This window comes from Mastigoproctus giganteus, chromosome 2 (assembly GCF_048544385.1).
Source record: "Mastigoproctus giganteus isolate SK-2022 chromosome 2, ASM4854438v1, whole genome shotgun sequence".
NCBI classification, from domain to species: Eukaryota; Metazoa; Arthropoda; class Arachnida; order Uropygi; family Thelyphonidae; genus Mastigoproctus; species Mastigoproctus giganteus.
Window position 1 is genome coordinate 177,170,411 of NC_143576.1, and position 18,936 is coordinate 177,189,346.

The following is an 18,936-nucleotide window of genomic DNA, read 5'->3' on the forward strand; positions in this document are numbered from 1 at the left end:
AAATTCCTCCCGCCCTCGAACTCAGGTCTTTTGCACCTGATGTGAAGAGGGCGGCGATTCTACTACCTGTGCTACCCAGAAGGGAGCCCAGCCAATTCGCAATTTAGCAAAAGGCCATAGTCCATAATCAATATCCAAGTTAGTGGACTGTGTAGTGTTCTTTGCATGTGCACTGTTTTCAGTTGAGACATCCAGAATCAAGAAGATGATGGCGGAAATGGAATGTATTTGTATCAAAGTCTAGAAAATTGGAGATTTCTTTCATATAATAATATTAACCTTAGAGACGAAGCGGAATTCCGAAGTGGATAGATCCAGAGGGTAATGAAGAGCAGTGTAAAGATGACAATTAAAAATCACATGTTTGCAATTTTTGACGTCCACATAAAGACAAAGAACACTGTGAAAAGATAAAACTGTCCAACTGTCCAAAGATCAAAGTTCAGAAATAATAAAAGAGCATATATAAATTGGGATTCTTCGTCTTTCTCAGATTATCCATTTCAGGGGGGGCACAAATTCAAACTGAGGAAAGACAGTTAGCCTTTAGCCAGCGAGTGGTTGATTGTTGGAACAATCGTCCATCTGTTATTGCGGAAGTTGACAGCTTAAATAAATTCATGGAAGAACTGGACAAACTTTTGGAGTGGAAGGAGAGGTGAATGGGAAGTAGATTTTTTTTATTTTGTTATTTTATTTATTTTTTTTTGGCTGATGGCTGTATAAGCTAGTTTTCTTGCATCACATGGCAGGTGATGATAAGGCTAGTGCTAAATCTGTAATAAACAAAAACAAGGTTGTTTTAAAAGCAGCAACTGTAACCTGACCCTGGACAATGCAGCAGTACGACAGCATGATGTGAAATGATTAAACACGGTACACAATTTAGACCTCAGATGAATTTGGTACAAATCGCCCATGGGCGATTTGTACCAAACAGTGCCATTTTGCTCATATTGTATTTCGCCAATCATGAATTATTTATTGGTAGTGTGATGATATGGTCTTTTAGTACGTGATTTAATCTTGGTCCACTGGTTTTTACTGATTAAAATGCAAATGCAGCTATATATTGTGACATTCAAAACAATGTTGCTTACCTTGGTTTTTGACAGTTTTTTTGAAAGGAACCGTATTTTTATCAGCATGAAAATGCATACTGCCACTTCCAGCAAGTCCAGAGACTAGATCTGAATCGAAATGAACACCTCAGGGGAACTTTTAAATAGTGATTGTGAATAAAACTTCCTTGGATGAGCTGAGAACTATTCATAGCCTTAAAGAAGGAATGCGGAAAGATTCTAGTCGTCGCAAACTTCTTGTAGAAAAACAGTCTTGCTATAAAAAAGTCTTATTGAAAAATAAAGTTGTCCTTTAACACAATGAACCATCTACCGCAACAACTTAGTGTACACAATACTTCACCATCTGCAACTGGTTTGGGGAGGTCTGATTCAATTCCCTCTTTGGCAGTAAGAATTTTTAAAGTCCTCTTCAATCGAAGCTGTAGTTGGCCCATCACAGGGAGGAAGGATATGGTTCATCCACGTCAGTTATTGTTGGTTTTCAGCCCTCACAACATACAGATCTATATTATCTCCGTACAAGTGTGTATTATGTCTATATACAATTGTATGGACATAGTACATGTACAAAAAGCTGCACTGCTTTTAAAATAATAATTTTAATCAGAAACGATGAGATGATTATATTCAATGTTAATTTTTCAATTAGTATTACAATATATCTTGAAGGATGGTGTACATCTATATTTATAAACATGTACAGAATAATTACATGGCCCTCACCTTTATAGTTGACTCCAGTTTCTGACACAGTCTTTAATTTTTAGAATATAGAGTTCATTTTGTTCCGAAATTCTTTCTTGAATCTCTGGTCATCCAATCATACCTTCAGTTAATGAAACACTGGATTGCATAATAAATTACATAATCCAGTCAGTCATTAATTGATTATCTAACAATAAAAATGAGAATTATCTCATCACTAATGTTTCACTCAGAAATTTTAAGATGGATGGTTTCCATTATATAATTCGGTTTCTTTTTTCTTTTTTCTTTTTTTTAGCACTTCCTATGAGAATGAAGACAGACTTTTTATTATGCATGGATCGTTTGAGTCAAAACACGGTGAGTGACTGATTATCTTTAAAATCTTTTAAGTGAATATTCAGAAGTTGACAGCTCTTTATGTGCATTTTGTATATTATAGTAACAACACATTACAGATTAGTATTTAACTTTCAATGAATAGCTTAATGGTAAAATATTAACGTCAATACCGGTAAATCAATAAAGTATTTTTGCCATTCCACTGATTAAGCAGCACCTTCCTTCATTGCGGAAGTTCTTAGAAAGCCCACAGGATTGATCGCATACTCAAGCGCAAGGCAGGTCTTCAACAAAAAAAAAAAAAAAAAAAAAGCAGGGGACACCCAAAGCTAGACAGGAGCCACCAAACATCGTTCTTCAGAAAACCCTTCACAAAGAGAACCACGCAGGGTTCAATGTAACTTCCACCCAGTTTAATCATACAGCCTGGCTTGAACGCATTATCAGATCCCAAATCTCATAATTCTTATAATTTGAAACACATATAATTCTGTATTACATGACTGCACGTGTATGTGTAATGGGTTGTAACAACAAAACAAAACAAAAAAGTAAAAAAAAAGAAAAAAAAGGAGCACCAGGTAGCCCAGGGATGATAACCACGTACCAGACACAAGCTAGGTGCCCGCCACCCGGCGCCCATCACTAGGCTCATGGAGCCAGGCCTGGGTCTACTGCTGTCTCTGTGCAATTTGCACTATATCCCGCACCCACCTTAGTAGTGCAACACGGGTGGGCGCCAGAAATCTCTGTCCCATTCTGCCCAGACCTGGAAGCCAGAAAAAAAATATAAAATAAATGAAAAAATGAAATAATATAATAAATAAATAAAATCTGCCAAACCCCATGTACTTTTTCTGACCAGAATCTCAGTTATCGGTTGATTCAACTACTGCTCATTTCAGATGCCCAAATTATTCGCTGTATGATTCCTTTCGCCTCAAAGGTGGTACTTGTGCATATGTCCGTTCTGATATTCCCTGTCAGAGACTTGGCAATTTGGAATCTCCTCTCTTTGATCTTCTCTGGCTTAAAATCTCTCTACCTCATTGTGTCAAATTCATCTGTTGTCTCTACCGTTCTGCCAACTCCACTAATCACTTGGAGCTCTTTGACTTCCTCTCTTTGCAACTTCACTTTCTCCAGTCCAACTTTCCTAACAGAGAGGTGATTTTAATGTTCACAACTCCAGCTGGCTTCCGTTTTCTAGTCACACCGACCAAGCAGGTCGAGATGCTGAGGCTTTTGCAATTATTAATGACCTAGCACAGACTGTTCATTTACCTACAAGAATACCGGACAACCCTAATCATACAGTCAATACGCTTAATCTTTTTCTCACAAACAACCCTTCTAAGTACACGGTCGAAGTGAGAGGTCCTTTAGGCACTTCAGATCACAACTTGCTGATTGACTCTTCTCCAATGGAACCTTTATCTCATGACTATTCCCAACCTAGTGTTTTTTGGCATGACAAGAATGCAAAATGGGATGACCTGCGAGACTTCTTTTCTTCTTTTCCTTGGTCGAATTACTGTTTAAAAACTGCTGATGTCAACGTTTGCTCATATCGTGTCAGTGAAATTATTCTTCCAGGAATGGAATCCTTTATCCCACACTCCACTTTAAAATCTCGTCCTTTATCTAAACCTTGGTTTTCCAATAAATGTGCTAAGGCTGTTCAAGAGAAGAATGTTGCATATCGTAATTGGCTTGTTTCTAATTCTTTAGTTTCATTTTCTGCCTATACCAAAGCTCGCAACAATTGTAAAGCAGTTATTAATCAGCCCAAACTAGAGTTTGAACAGGCTAAGAGTAGAAAACTTGCTTCTTGCCCTAATGGTAGCCGAACATTCTGGTCTCTTGCCAAAGCTATTGGCCGAAACTTTTACCCATCTCTGCTCCCACCTCTCTCCAAACCAGATGGTTCTGTTTTCACTTCAGCCAAGGATAAAGCTGACCTGCTAGCATCCCATTTTTCTTCCAGCCCATGTATTAATGATCTTGCTAAAACACCTCCTACCATTTCCAACACGCTCCATTCAATGCCTCTTGTGGTCTTCCGTTAAAAGGATATCAGAATGATTTTGATGAATCTTGATGCTAAGAAAGCTCCAAGTCCTGATGGTATTTCTCCACTTGTTCTCAAAACCTGTGCTCCTGAACTTACTCCTATTCTTTGCCACCGTTTTTCACTTTCTTACTCCAAAGGTGTTTTTCCTTCTGCTTGGAAATTTGCTCATAACCATCCAGTTCCTAAAAAGGGTGACAAATCCCTCCGATCCAATTATCGTCCCATTGCAATTACTTCTCCTTCTCAAGTAATGAAGAAATGAATTAACTGACAACTCTTAAACTACCTAGAAACCTTTCGCCTGATCAACGATCCCCAGTATGGATTCCGTCGGTGTAGATCCACTGGTGATATTCTGGCTTATGTTACTCATTTATGGACTAATTCAATGGAAAGGTTCGGTGAAACACAAGTAGTTGCTCTTGACACCTCAAAGGATTTTGATCGTGTTTGGCATGAAGGTCTTCTAAACAAGCTTCCATCTTATGGTTTGCCAACTGTTTTTAGTAATTGGTTATCCAGTTTTCTCTCTGATCGCTCACTGAGGGTGATGGTAGATGGCTCTCTGTCTTCGAACTTCTCAACTAATGCCGGTGTCCCCCAAGGTTCAGTTCTTTCCCCCACTCTTTTCCTCTTGTATATTAATGACCTTCTTCCATTGACTGGAAATGCTATCCACAGTTTTGCCGATGATAGCAGATTTCATTCGACTTTCCATTTTGAGAAACCTTGTCCTGCTCAATCAGCTTCAACTTCTCGAAAATCTGCTACCAATTCCTTAAATGCCGATCTTCAGGTAATTCTCCAGTGGGGCAAAGATAACTTTGTTGATTTCAACCCTTCTAAAACTCAGTCTTGTCTTATATCTCGCAAAAAGGATTCTTCTGCTCCTATGCTTATCTTTAGTGACACTCCAATTTCTATGTAAAATGATATTTCTCTTTTGGGGATTACCCTGACTTCTAATTTTTCTTGGCACAAGCACATTACAAATATTGCTTCCTCTGCATCTAAAAAACTTGGTTTTCTCTTTCGCTCTCGGCGTTACTTTTCTTCCAAACAGCTGCTCACTCTGTATAAATCGCAAATCCGCCCTACCATGGAATATTGTTCCCACATCTGGGGTGGTGCCCCCAATACCTCTCTCAGTCTTCTTGATTCCATTCAGAAGAGGGTAGTTAGGTTAATTATTCATCTCTAACAGAGTCTCTCCACTCGCTGTCTCATAGACGTACTGTTTCTGCTGTATGCCTCTTCTACAGATACTTCCATGGGCACTGTTCTTCTGAATTGTCTTCTATAATTCCCGCTCTCTCTTTCAAAACAATCCGAACACGTGCCGCTACCAGCCAACATCCATTTACTGTCCAACTTCAAACCCAGAGAACCAACTTTTCATCTTCCTCATTTATTCATTCAACTGCCGTTTTCTGGAACAACCTATAGTTTTAATATTGACTCTTAAAACAACAACATCACCTTTTGTGTCTATAAAGGATGATATCTGCTCTACAAGATTATCAACCTTTCCTCGGGTAGAAAACACCGTGGTCCTATTCAATCATTTTGCACTATTTATTTCCGGTTTTCCTGACAATGGAATCCGAATGTGGGTCCAGCGCGTTTTGCTACTGGGATTGTCTCTGTGTTATTTCATTCTCGAGTATAGACTCCGCCGTTGAAATGGGAACTGAAAATCTGATAAAGAGCCCATTTGAATTCCGTTGAGGATATTAAGCTTGTTTTTAAAATATCTCAAAAAAGCCCATAAGAACACTGTGTTCGCGGTTGAATTCCTCACTCTCCTTTCACAGCACTCATACAAAGGAATATTGTTTGGTTGTACCATATCACTTTACAGTCGCCAACAATAAAGAAGCAGCACATTTTATAAAGCTTTGATTCGTGAGGAAACCGTCCTCTTCAGTTCTTTCCGCATCCACAGCACTCCTGCTACGTTGACCTCTTTGCTTTGCTATTGTCGTGTGAGGCATAGTTTCCGTTTAAATTAAATTAAATTTTATATACCTAAGTGCCATATTATACTTCTCTATTCACACGTAAGCAACAACAATATATGTTACGGTAGAGTGACACGCTGCATATTACGATCGAAATTTAGGTTCGTTATGTGATGGGTTCAATGTGTTAATTAAAATCCCTTCTAACATTAATTGTACTCCTACAGAACTACAAACAGGAATATGAAATAGTGATATAAAAAAGGATTATTGAAAACTGCGGCTAAATCCTGTTTGTAAATATTTCCGGTGGCCAAGTAAGAAATAAATTCTCTGTCTTTTTCAAATAAACATAAACACTAACTACACTTTAATTTATAAGTATAAAAGCCTACTTAGTAGAGCTCAAATAATGGCTATAATCCTTAAGCAAACAATATATTTTTTTCTTATCTTCAGAGCAAAAGCTGCAGCCTTTAAAGGATATTGATCCGATAATTCTAAAATGCCAAAATTATCTCTATGCACCTCTATTGAAATGTACAGTGCCCTACCATTAATATCCGGACATCCCTCCATGGATGGGGAAACAGGTCCTATGAATGCAACACGTCACAGAACCTGCTCTAAATATGCACACTGGGCTTCGAATAGAGAATTGCAAAGTGGTCATGCCAGATGGCACGTTCAAATGAATTAACAGACTTCCAACGTGGAATGATAGTTGGATGCCACCTAAGCAAGCATCCTGTACGCGACCCCCCAGACACTCTGAGGATCCCTAGGTCAACTGTTCGTGACATCATATGCAAATATGGGAGGAAAAGGACTGAATCTGACAAAAAAACCGCAAGGTAAACCTCGAAAACTATCAGAACCGGAGCATAGAATTCTGCGAAGAACTATGCCCGGAAATCGTAATTTGCCATTGTCTCAAGTCACACAAACCCTCTGTGAGATTATTGGAACTAATGTCAGTACTATTACAATACGAAGAACACTCGATGGAGTGCCCTTCGTATTGGGTTACAATGGTCATAGATTCGTATATGGGTTGCAATGGTCATGTATTCGTGTATGGGTTACAATGATCATGCAGCTGTTCACAAGCCATTGATCACCTGAACAAATACTAAACGCCGATTAACATGGTGTAAGGAGCGTGAATCCTGGACTGTAGAGCAGTGGAAAACAGTCCTATTGACAGACGAGTCGAGGTTGACATTCTACCAGTCTGGTGGCCGTTCTTAGGTGTGGTGAATGCGAGAGAAACAATTCCTTCTTGATTGTATCCTCCCAACAAATTAAGATTGGTGGAGGCAGTGTCATGGTATGGGGCTCCTTTTATGGTTTGGCTCGGGCCTTTAGTCGTTATCGACAAATCCATGAATGCTATGCAAAACCGTGAATGCTGTGCAGTGCATAATTGTCCAGGACATCCTGAACAATTATGCACTTCCAACGTTAGGGCAATGCTTTGGGGAAGGGTCATATCTTTATCAGCAAGACAATTCGCCATGCCATACAGCTCTGGTCGTAACAGAGAGGTTCGAGGGCATGGGTGTGGAAAAGTTGGATTGGCCAGCCCAGAGTGCTGATCTGAACCCTATAGAGTATCTTTGGGATATTTGGGATCATCGGGTATGTGCACGTCGACATGGCCCAAAGAACAAGACAGAACCTTTGGCTGCGTTAAAGGCCGAGTGGAGGAATATATCACCTGACATTTATAAAATGCTGGTTGAGATTATGCAGCGAAATTAAAGGTCGTGATAAAAGCAAGTTTTCAGCACAAAATATTTAATGACACAATAAAAGCTCTTTTTTGTCTAAAGGCAGGTGTCGTGATATTAATGGTAGAGCAGTGTATACTAAAATTTTAATAACTTAACGCGTTCAGTGCTTCTTGGACTGAAGTTTGAGTCTTCGGATTTCAATTCACTTGGTGGGAAAACGTCCTACTTTTAGAACTTTTTCGTACAATTTGACAGAGAAAACGGGATATTTTTTTAGCTACGTTTACCCGGGCGGATTACTGCTGTCTTAGGTGAACAGAAACACAAAAAAGTTTCTTTTTTAGCTACGTTTACCCGGGCGGATTACTGCTGTCTTAGGTGAACAGAAACACAAAAAAGTTTCTGCTTTTTTCCAATCCAGATTGAATCAATCCTCAGGTTTTCAATCCTAGGTTCGAAACCGCGGTCGGAAAAGCCGAAGAGAAAGTGTTAATGGTCGACCAATTTCAAACAATATATAGTACTTCTTATGCTCTCTTAAACTGTCTCTTATTCATTTTGTGCAATGTTCATTTTGTTCATTTCGTAAAATTTTGTTTACCGCGAGAACTTTCCACAACTGCCGCTAGAGGTACTCTCCTTGATCGCTACTGAGCAGGCTCTGTGTGCACTTCCCAGTACTTGTCGAACTAGTGTTGCGTGAAGAGAATTTTTTAGCCGCGTGTCACTGACATTTTGAAACAAGTATCATGTCGGATATACAGACGGAATAGCCGAGGTGTCAGGGCTTTGTCACATCCCCCTTATTTATCGGGCTTAGCCGCGTGTGATTTCTTCCTGTTTCCGTGTCTGAAGAAAGCTCTGAAAGACAAGCGTTTCGCTTCGGACACAACGATGCTCGCGGAGTCACAACAGAAGCACATCGCAGTATTTCGAAAAATGGCTTGCAAGAAGCATTTAATGCGTGGGTACGATGGTGGCAAAAGCGTGTAAAGTTAAAGGAAGGAAATTTCGAAAAAGAGAAATCCACAGAAGATTCAGATGATGACAATTAAGATAAGATCTTGAACCATTCCACGAATTGAATGAGCTCCCCTCCTACTGCCGAAGAATCTCAGCTACACGCCATTCATGACATCAAGAATTAATCGTAGAGGTGGTGGGACAGCAATAATTTTAAAATCCAAATTTAAAGTTTTGAACACATACAACTCTAATACTTTCAACTTTGAAGGAATTTCCCTACTAATTCAAGTTAAGGAATCTCTGCTTCAAATTTATAATATTTATATTCCGCTGGACCTACTGATGACATCATTAATGAAGTAATAACCTGGATCACCACTGTTCTTAAGCCTCAAACTAACATCATTATAATGGGCGACTTTAACCTTCCCCTGCCCAAATATAATCTACAAATGAAGCTGCTGTCTGACTCATTTTTAGTTCTAGGAGCAAACAAAATCAATGTCCCTGTTACAAGAGGTAATCAAGCGCTTGATCTTGTATACTCTAACTTTCCACTGCATGAAAAACGTAGTACGAACATTACATTTAAATCTGACCACAAAAGTATAGAACTGCAAGCAACAATTTGCTGCGGGAATCCTCGTCCCCCTCTGGAAATCACTAAAAGAATATCATCAATTAAATTCCTTCAGAAAGAAAAGTTTTTGCAGCTCTTAAAATACTATCCATGGGACTCTCAAAAATATTCCTATACAGGACGCCACCTTTCTTCTTATAAAATGGCTGAATCAACTGAAAACAGAGTCGGCATCCAAACTTGTTAGAATATCTTCTCACTCCAAACCTTGGTTCCAATCCCACCTGAAACCATACTTTAAAAGAAAGCAAAAATGCCACAGACACTGGAAGAAATATGGCACTTCATCAGCACACATAAAATATAAAAAGAGCAGAGCTTTGTTTCAACTCAAAAAAATTCAGTCATACAAAAATTATGTTATGTCCACGCTAAAGCACAACAAAAGAGCACTTTCTACAAAAACAACAGCTACCTTACAGCATGATCTAGTTGTTGAATGGATAAGATGCAATATGAAAACAAGCAGATCTGACATTTTCACTGAAGGTATACAAAACAGATTTATAGCATTTAATTCCTATGAACAAGCAGACAAAGTGCAACATGATGTGTCTCCGAATCAAGCCCTGCTAATTAACCAACTTGTGAACAAAAATACAGTTCAGCGTGCAGTTAACCAAATACGCCCTGATAGTAGTGAAGGCCCTGACGGCATCCCTGGTTTTTTTATTAGATTGTCCAGCGTATACATCATTGATTCGTTAGTGCATATCATTTCCAGGTGCATCTGCCAGCCATTCCTTCCAAGACAGTGGAAAACTTTCAGGATTACGCTGATTCCAAAAAAAAGCTTGCAGAAATAACCATCCCGGCCATCGACCAATTGCTGTTTCGTCAATAATCACTAAAATTATTGAAAAAAATCATGCTCCCATATCTTCAACATGCAATCTTCGCCAAGGCACCTGTCAATATGCATTTTGGTCCCAGAGGGCGCTCCACAACAACAAGCCTAGCTGACACCATTGTACGCATCCAAACTGCATTTCAAGACAAGGCACAATGCGATGTATTTTATTTTGACATCAAAGGTGCTTTCGACAACATAGATCTCAAAAAAGCTTTTCAAATACTAAAAAATCACTTTCTCATTGACACAATGATTATTTCCTATCTTCAATACAGCCTAAATCGCAGACTTCTCCTCTTCCCCACTAATACTGACGATATTCTCGTCACAACCTCAACAGGCATTCCCCAAGGAGCCGTTCTCTCCAGTACGATATTTTCAGCATCTCTTCAACCACTTCTACAAGAAAATCCAAATCTACTGGCATATGCTGATGATTTAAAGTTATTTATAACCTCCAAAGCCAGTGATGATATTCGCAAAGTTATCAATGATGCGAACTCACAGATTTGTGAAATCATCAAGTACCTGAAAGATCTCAATCTGAATATAAATGCAAGCAAATCTGCTCAAATTACTTATTCCCTTCAGAAACAACCCAACCACATAGAAATAAAAATTGCAGATGTCCCAATCCCAAATGTTTACGCTCACAAAGACCTTGGAGTCGTTTTTGATAAAATCTCTCCTTTAATGCCCACTATTTATATGTTGCTCAAAAAATTCAAAAAGCAAAATGGTTAATCAAACAAGAAGCATCAGCGATTCAAGACAGAAAAGCAGTCATTAAGCATGTTCAAAGATGCATCTTTCCCATTCTGTCCTATGCTTCCGAAATCTGGTCTGGTGCTCCCCAAGTAACCGTCAAGAAATTCCTTGTCCTAGAATATTGGGTTCTTAGAGGGCTCAATAGGAAGCTTCGCTTTCCCCAAACAATATCCAGGCAACAGCTTTATAAAAACCTAAAAACAAAGCCTCTGCAACAGATGATCAACGAGTCTGGAGTCATGCTTCTTGCAAAGATAATCACCGCTGCATGCGATTCACCAAATTTAGGCAATATAATAGCTGCCCCCAACAGGGAAAATACAAGAAACCAGCGATTCAAATCCAACCTCTCCAGGCTCAAACAAATGGACAGAATGTTCCCCAATGCATCCCTTCACCTCATAAATCATCACAACATTGATTGCAACAGGTTAATCAACTCTGAAGCCTACAGGAGTCAGATCTCCGATGAAATGAAGAAAAATAATCCAACCCAGTAATGGCAGCTGAAAGCTAAATGCCCTGTTCTGCAATTTTTTAAATTCATAACTAAAATTCCTAGCCATTGTTAATATCTATATAAAATTTGCTATGTACATATACTTTATATCATTTCCTCTGTATTCTTATCTGCCCCTAGCCATGTGCTGTGATGGGCTTGCTGTATTTGCAATAAATGAATATTTATTTATTTATTTATTTATATTTGCGTAGAAATGTTTTCTGCTCAGAGAGTTTTTCTTACAGTTCAACCCTCATGGGTTAATTATTGACCTTAGTTCAAATCCCGTCAATGACACGAGAATTTGTTATGGACAATTTCCGCAATGTGGCTGAGTTAGCTGATCTCAAGCGAAGGTAGCATGTTTTTTCCCCGGAAACTCGGGTTTTTCTTCCAGCAAACAGCAAATCGACCACAGAACACAATTTACAGACTTATTATACACGCTCAATGTGACCTAAGTTGCTAATGTACCTAAAACCTTAGAAAAGCCAAAAACACTTGTTGTTCAATTTGCTTTCCCTCTGACAAAACTCGTAGTAATATTTCATTATGAGAGCATCCAAAAGACCTTGTTTCGCTTTTCTATGGTGAATATGCCGTAACGAAAGCATTTCCCCTTGCTCATCACCTAGATGTCCAAAATTTTGAGAAAAACACAGATGACAATCAAGAAGAAAATTAATTTTCAAAAACATTCGGAAGTCCATATATTTATGGACTTTCGAATGTTCCTTTCAGCAAAGCTGCCACAAAAGAATCATAATGACCTTCTTTCCTTCTTCCGAGACATCCACTTTTGCCAAACTACTAGTTTAGTATCCTCAGTTTTTGTTTCAAATACATGACATTCTAGGAATTTCTTTATTTAACAAAGTGTCCTTTCTGTTTTGTATCTGTTAATTTGGGAAACACTAGGCAGCAGGAGGATCCCCCTTCCTTTTTTATCCAGAGCCTTAATGAAACTCTTCAGTTAATTCAGATTTATATTCAAAGATGGACGAAGATCCTTTTTTGGTTCAACCAGTGGAAAATATTTTATATTTCTTTTCCTCTGGTAAAACTTCTCTTTTCATAATACTGCGCAACATAAATTTTTTTCTGTTGCACTGCTGTCCTAGAAATAATTCAATCACTTTAAGATTGCCATAATCATTCTAAGTAAGTTCATACTTTTTTTGCACTCAGGTTCTTGCACATAATTTCTTATATTGCTTTCAGGCAAAACAGCACAAAGGAGAAGAAAAGATGGAAATGTATTCCCATTGTGCAGCAAAACTGCTTTAAAACTGTATTTTAATATATGCACTATTTATTAGTATTTTGTTCAATGGCCCTCCCTTTCAGAAGACCACTAATATCTTTAGATAAATACATACCATCTTCCATAACGAAATATTTTGAAAACAATATGTGACTTTTTCGACATACTGTAATTTTAGTTCCTGCTTCAAGAAACTTGTACTGTTGTATCCTGGAACCGAGGAGTCCTGCATCCTCGTTCGATAAGTTTAAACCATGAACTAGGTCATTTATCTGTTTTGGCCTAATTTAAATGAAGAGCGTTATAATTTTATGGTTGTCGGTCCAAATCTGTGGACAATCCTATAATACAAGAATCCTCGCGATAAATTCAGCAGTGCTTCTATATTTCATGATTTTGGAGATCTTTTATTTGCAGCTGGTATTCATTCTGTAAGACAGGCCATATTGAAAATTATATATTAGGATATTTAATAATATACCTGCTTTTTCTAGACATATCTGATATTTCTATAAAGCAAAAATAGCAATTGTTAATTTTGTTGCACGGATTTCTCTATACCACAGGAATATACACAGTGCTGCCACTTTATTAGGTACATCTACCTAGTAGCGTGTTGAGCCTCCTTTAGCCTTCAAAACAGCCTGAATTCGCCTAGGTATGGATTGCATAAGATGCTGAAAACGTTGCGCAGGAATGGAGTACCGTGCAGACATGAGTGTGTCAAGGAGTTCCTTGAGATTCAATGCCCTTTCCAGCTCATCCCAAAAATGTTCAATAGGATTGAGATTCGTGGATTGAGCGGGCCAGTGCAGCAAAGAAAAGTCGTTGTCATGTTCCTGGCACCATTCTATACTGATTCGGGCTTTGTGCACGGTGCATTATCCTGCTGGAAGTAACCATCTGACTGAGGATAAACTGCCATCAAGAACGGATGCACTTGGACAGCAACGATATTTGGTACGATGTGCCATTCAGACGTGAATCTATGGATATCAATGGACTCAACGTGCGCCAAGAAAACATTCCCCACACCATAACACTGCCCCCAATACCTTGCACAGTAGTCGTCAGACATGACGGGTCCTAGGCGCCTCCGTAGCCAGGTGGGCAGGAGCAGTAGTGCGTAGCACACGCTTCTTTATTAGACCGGGGTTCGAGCCCGTGACCACCAAATTCAGAGGATGTGGGAGGTCAAGAAATGACCACCGCATATCCCTGGAGCAATATGGCTTTAGTTGCTAATGCTCCTAAAAAAATCAAATAAAATAAAAATAACATGACGGGCCCATGTTGTTTTAGCCGAATTCTGAACTTTCATCTACGTGATGCACCAGGAACTTCGACTCATCAGACCAAGCAACTGTTTTCCAATCCTTGATAGTCCAGTGCTGGTGCTGCCGGGCCCACAGGTGACGTGCCCTCTTGTTCTTCATTGATAACAAAGGTACGCGATATGGCCGTCGGCTGTTGTAGCCCATTCGCGACAAAGTGCGACTAGTGGGCCGTTGCGATATTTTGTTCTGCGCACCAAGGTTGTATTCTGACGTGGTGTGCGACCCGTCTGTTTGCTTGCACAATTCTAGCCATTCTCCTCTGACCTCTCTCATCAACAAGCGATTTTCCTCCACAGGAGTGCCACTGATAGGATGTTTTCTGTTCGTTGCATCATTCTCGATACACCCTTGAAACTGTGGTGCGTGAAAAGTTGAGGAGAAGCTGCCGTTTCAGAGATGCTTTTTCCAGCACGTCTTGCCCCTACTACCATGCCACGTTCGAAGTCCGTTAGATCACTCCTTTTTCCCATTCTTGCTACGGTTTCTACGCTTAACTGATACTAGAAAGGTTGTTCTGCTGTATTTATATCCACAGCTGTGGTCATGTGACTTGCAACGTTGTGGTACAAATCCTTTATTTGCAAAGCAGGGGTGTACTTAATAAAATGGCAGCAGAGTGTAAATGGGCACACTTAAATATTCACAGTTAGTCACACTCTCAGATTTCTGGAACAAATACAGCACATGTGTAGAGCTAAAGTTCTGTTCTGATCATTAATCTTGCAATCAAACTACAACAACATGCATGTTTATGAATACAGTAGATTTTCTTCCTCTGAGATTTTTTTGTAAACACTCGAGGCAAAAGTAGTAGAAATTGTCAGGATGATTCAGACACTTCCTCTTCTTGGGCTTGAACATTTTTTCACTGTGAGTAAATACATTTCTTGTAACGTCCAGCCCTTACAAATCTATGTTGCTAGAATACAATAGGATTCGGAATTCTTCGTAAAAGAAAAAAGGAAACTACCCTTATTAACTTTCCTTTCCTGCGGTTTCTTTGTAAATGAGTTTCTTCTGGCTTCGCAACCCTCAATCAGTCCATATCACCATAACAGCATACAGCAAATAACTTTCTTAGTGATAATCTATTTCTGTTCCTTTCACTTGGTTTCTGAAACCGTAATGTTCTTCTAGCTTCCCAACCCTCGACCACTTCATGCTCCTAGAAAAGCAGAGGATTCAACTGAGTAGGTATGTTAAAAAAATAAATAAGCTTATCCGGATAAAAAGTGTTACAAGATGTATGGAGTCATACTGAATTAGGGACTTACCTACTTTGCAACTTCCCTGTGTTAATATTGAACCAGCTTGAGTCATTTAAAAAAAAAAATAAATGGATAAAAAGTATTTTCTTTTTTTCTATATTTCTAAATTCCTCCTCTCTAAGTCGCCAAAATTTCTCTTGTTTCCTGAACCTGTTACTTACTTTATTTTGTTAATTTTTTGATCTCTGCATGATCCAAATTGATATACCGAATTGCCATTCATCAAATTGTCCTAACCATCAATTGCCTTTAACGAAATTGTCACACCAGATTTCCACACACCAAATTGTTATATACAGCAAAATATCCTATACCGAACTGTTGTACAACGAATTGTCGTGCAATTAATTAACGTGATTCCCTGCCAAAAATATCCAGGATTTGACAAATATTGATCCAATCAAACATAAATATTACTTATCAAGAATTTGCATATACACACACAAACATAACGCTTTCATACTTTTAGTTAAGAGTTTCAATTTGTCACTCATCAGGGGGGACAAGTGCATTTGTGCATCCTCATATAATTCTAAACAAGGACGATATCAAAACATGTATGGACGATTTCTTAACTACTTATAATTAAACTGACAAATATCTAAATCGATATATGAATTAAACGAGATCTTTTTCCTGAAATTACACATTGTATGACTGATATTGCCACGTGAGGTATTTTTCTTAATTGCAACAAACTTGTCATAACATAAAACAAAAGTAATTGATGTGTATGTGAATTAGGTTACGAAGTTACATAATAGTTTTAATATAACATTGCAATGTGCTTATGATAATGTATCGAATAAGCTATATTTATTAGCAATTAAAAAATCCAGAATTTAAATGAATAATTAATATATATATATATATATATATATATATATATATATATATATATATATATATAGCCCTACCATTAATATCCGGACACCCCTCCATGGATGGGGAAACAGGTCCTATGCATGAAACACGTCACAGAACCTGCTATAAATATTACTATAAACTTGGCTTCGAACAGACAATTGGAAAAGTGGGCATGCAACATGGCACGTTCAACAGAATTACATCAACATTTCGAACTGATAACGATAATAGTTCAACAGAAGTGATCACATCAACAAATTCTACACGCCGATTAACCTGGTGTGAGGAGTTCGAATCCTAGACTTCAGAGCAGTGGAAAATAGTCTTATGGACAGTCTTCTGGAGTCGAGGTTCCACTCTACTAGTCTGATGGCCGTTCTGGGTTTGGCGAATGCTAGGAGAACAGTTTATTCCTGATTGTGTGCTCACATCAATGAAGTTTGGTGGAGGCAGTGTCATGGTCTGGCGCTCCTTTAACGGTTTAGCTTGGCTTGGGCTCATTATTCGTTATCGACAAAGCCATGAATGTTCTGAAATGCCAGGACATCCCGGACAATTATGCACTTTCAACATTATGACAATACTTCTGGGAAGGCTCATACCTGTATGAGCAAAACAACGCGCATGCCATACTGCTCGGATCGTAACAAAGTCGTTTGAGGACATGGGGGTGGAAAAGTTGTAATGGCCAGCCCAGAGTACTGAACTGAACCCTATAGAGTATCTTTGGGATGTATGGATCGTCGAGTACCTGCACATCGAGAAGGCCCAAAGAACAAGGCAGAACAGGTGGATGTGTTAAAGGCCGAGTGGAGGAACATATCACCTGACATTTATAAAAAGCTGGTTGAGAGTACAGCCGCAAAGAATGACGGCTATCCTAAAAGCAAAAGGTTTTGGCACAAAATATTAATTGACACAATAAAAGCTCTTTTTTTGTCTAAAGGCAAGTGTCCGGATATGAATAGTAGTGCAATATATATATAATGCCCTACTTAATATTTTACTACGGTTTTCAACTATTTCATTGAAAATATGGTCAAATGATTTCACTGAGGCGTATTATCCCACTAAGTCACATGTTCACGGCTAAACATGCTTGACATCGGTGAACAATGCTCGATAAAAGGGTGTCTACAAGATTCTCTGCGAACAAATACTATTATTTCACCAGCGCACACCTTATTTCACCAAGTGACCGAGGAGTTGACTGTTGGCGTGCAATGCAATGCCCAAGGGCGTTCCACATATGTTCGATGGAATTTAAGGCTGGTGACCGCGCTCGCCACCACAGTCATTGGATAGCTTCAGTTTAAAGATATTCTTCCACCACTAGAGCTCTATGTGTCGTGCATGCAAAAAGGAAATCTGGACCAACTGCACTCCTAAAAGGTCGCACATACAGTTCTAGGATCTGTTCTTATTACCTCTGCCCAGTTACGATATCCCAATCAAAAACATGAAGAGGAATGCGGCTGTTGATCATTATTCCCCCCTCCAACTAGATCACCGCCTCCGCCGTAAGTGTCCCTTTCTCTGATGTTGGTCAGATGTTGGTACCGCATTCCTCGTTGTCTCCAGATGAAATAGCGTCTAAAATATGTTTGTAGGCTAAAAGGGGGCTCATCAAAGAACAGAACTGTACTCCGTTTGTCAGGGCTCCAAGTCACATGTTCGGTGCAGCAGTTTCGACGAGCTATGCGGTGGTTTGGGGTTAATGGGATACACACCACTGGCTTCCTTGTGTAGAGTACACTTTAACTGAGCCTTCTTAACATAGTCCGGTTGGAAACGTTTTCAGCCCCAGCAACTTCAAGAGACAGTTGATGACAGTAGGGTTCCGTCTTGCTGTTAGAGCCAGATAGCGGTCTGTTCTGGTTGACGACCTCGTGTGCCGAAAGTGCTGTGGATCACCGACTTACGAGCTGTCCAAGTTTGTCTGGAGACTTCTTTCTCCTCTAGTTGGCAAGACCACCTACACCGTCTCCAACAGTGTTGAGTTCATAGAAAGGATCCACTCTTTATCCATCTCACAAGATCAGGTCATGGCTTCGTTCGATGTAATATCACTATTTACCTCCATCCCAGTGGAACTTGCCATCTCTTGTGCAAAACAACTCTTGGACAACGATGAAACCCTTAGCGACAGAACTAGGCTGACGCCTGATGACATTTCCGCCGCCCTCAGACTGTGCTTAACAGGGGGTGCAATCATGTTTAACGATTCAATCTACCAGCAGATACATGGCACAGCCATGGGTTCCCCTGTCAGCTCTGTCACAGAAAACATCGTGATGGAGGAGTTAGAGGGACGTGCGTTTACACACGCGCCAGATCACATCGCCTTTTGGCGTCGCTATGTAGACGATGTGTTCGTTGTCATCCCTAGAGACTCAGGTCAACGACACCTAACCCACCTCAACTCACTATCGCCCTTCATAAAGTTTACGATTGAGCTGGAGTCGAACAACTCTATACCATACCTAGATACACTTGTCCGGCGCGAAAACACATGCTTGAAGACGGCAGTTTATCGCAAACCTATTTGTGCTGGCCAATTTACCAACT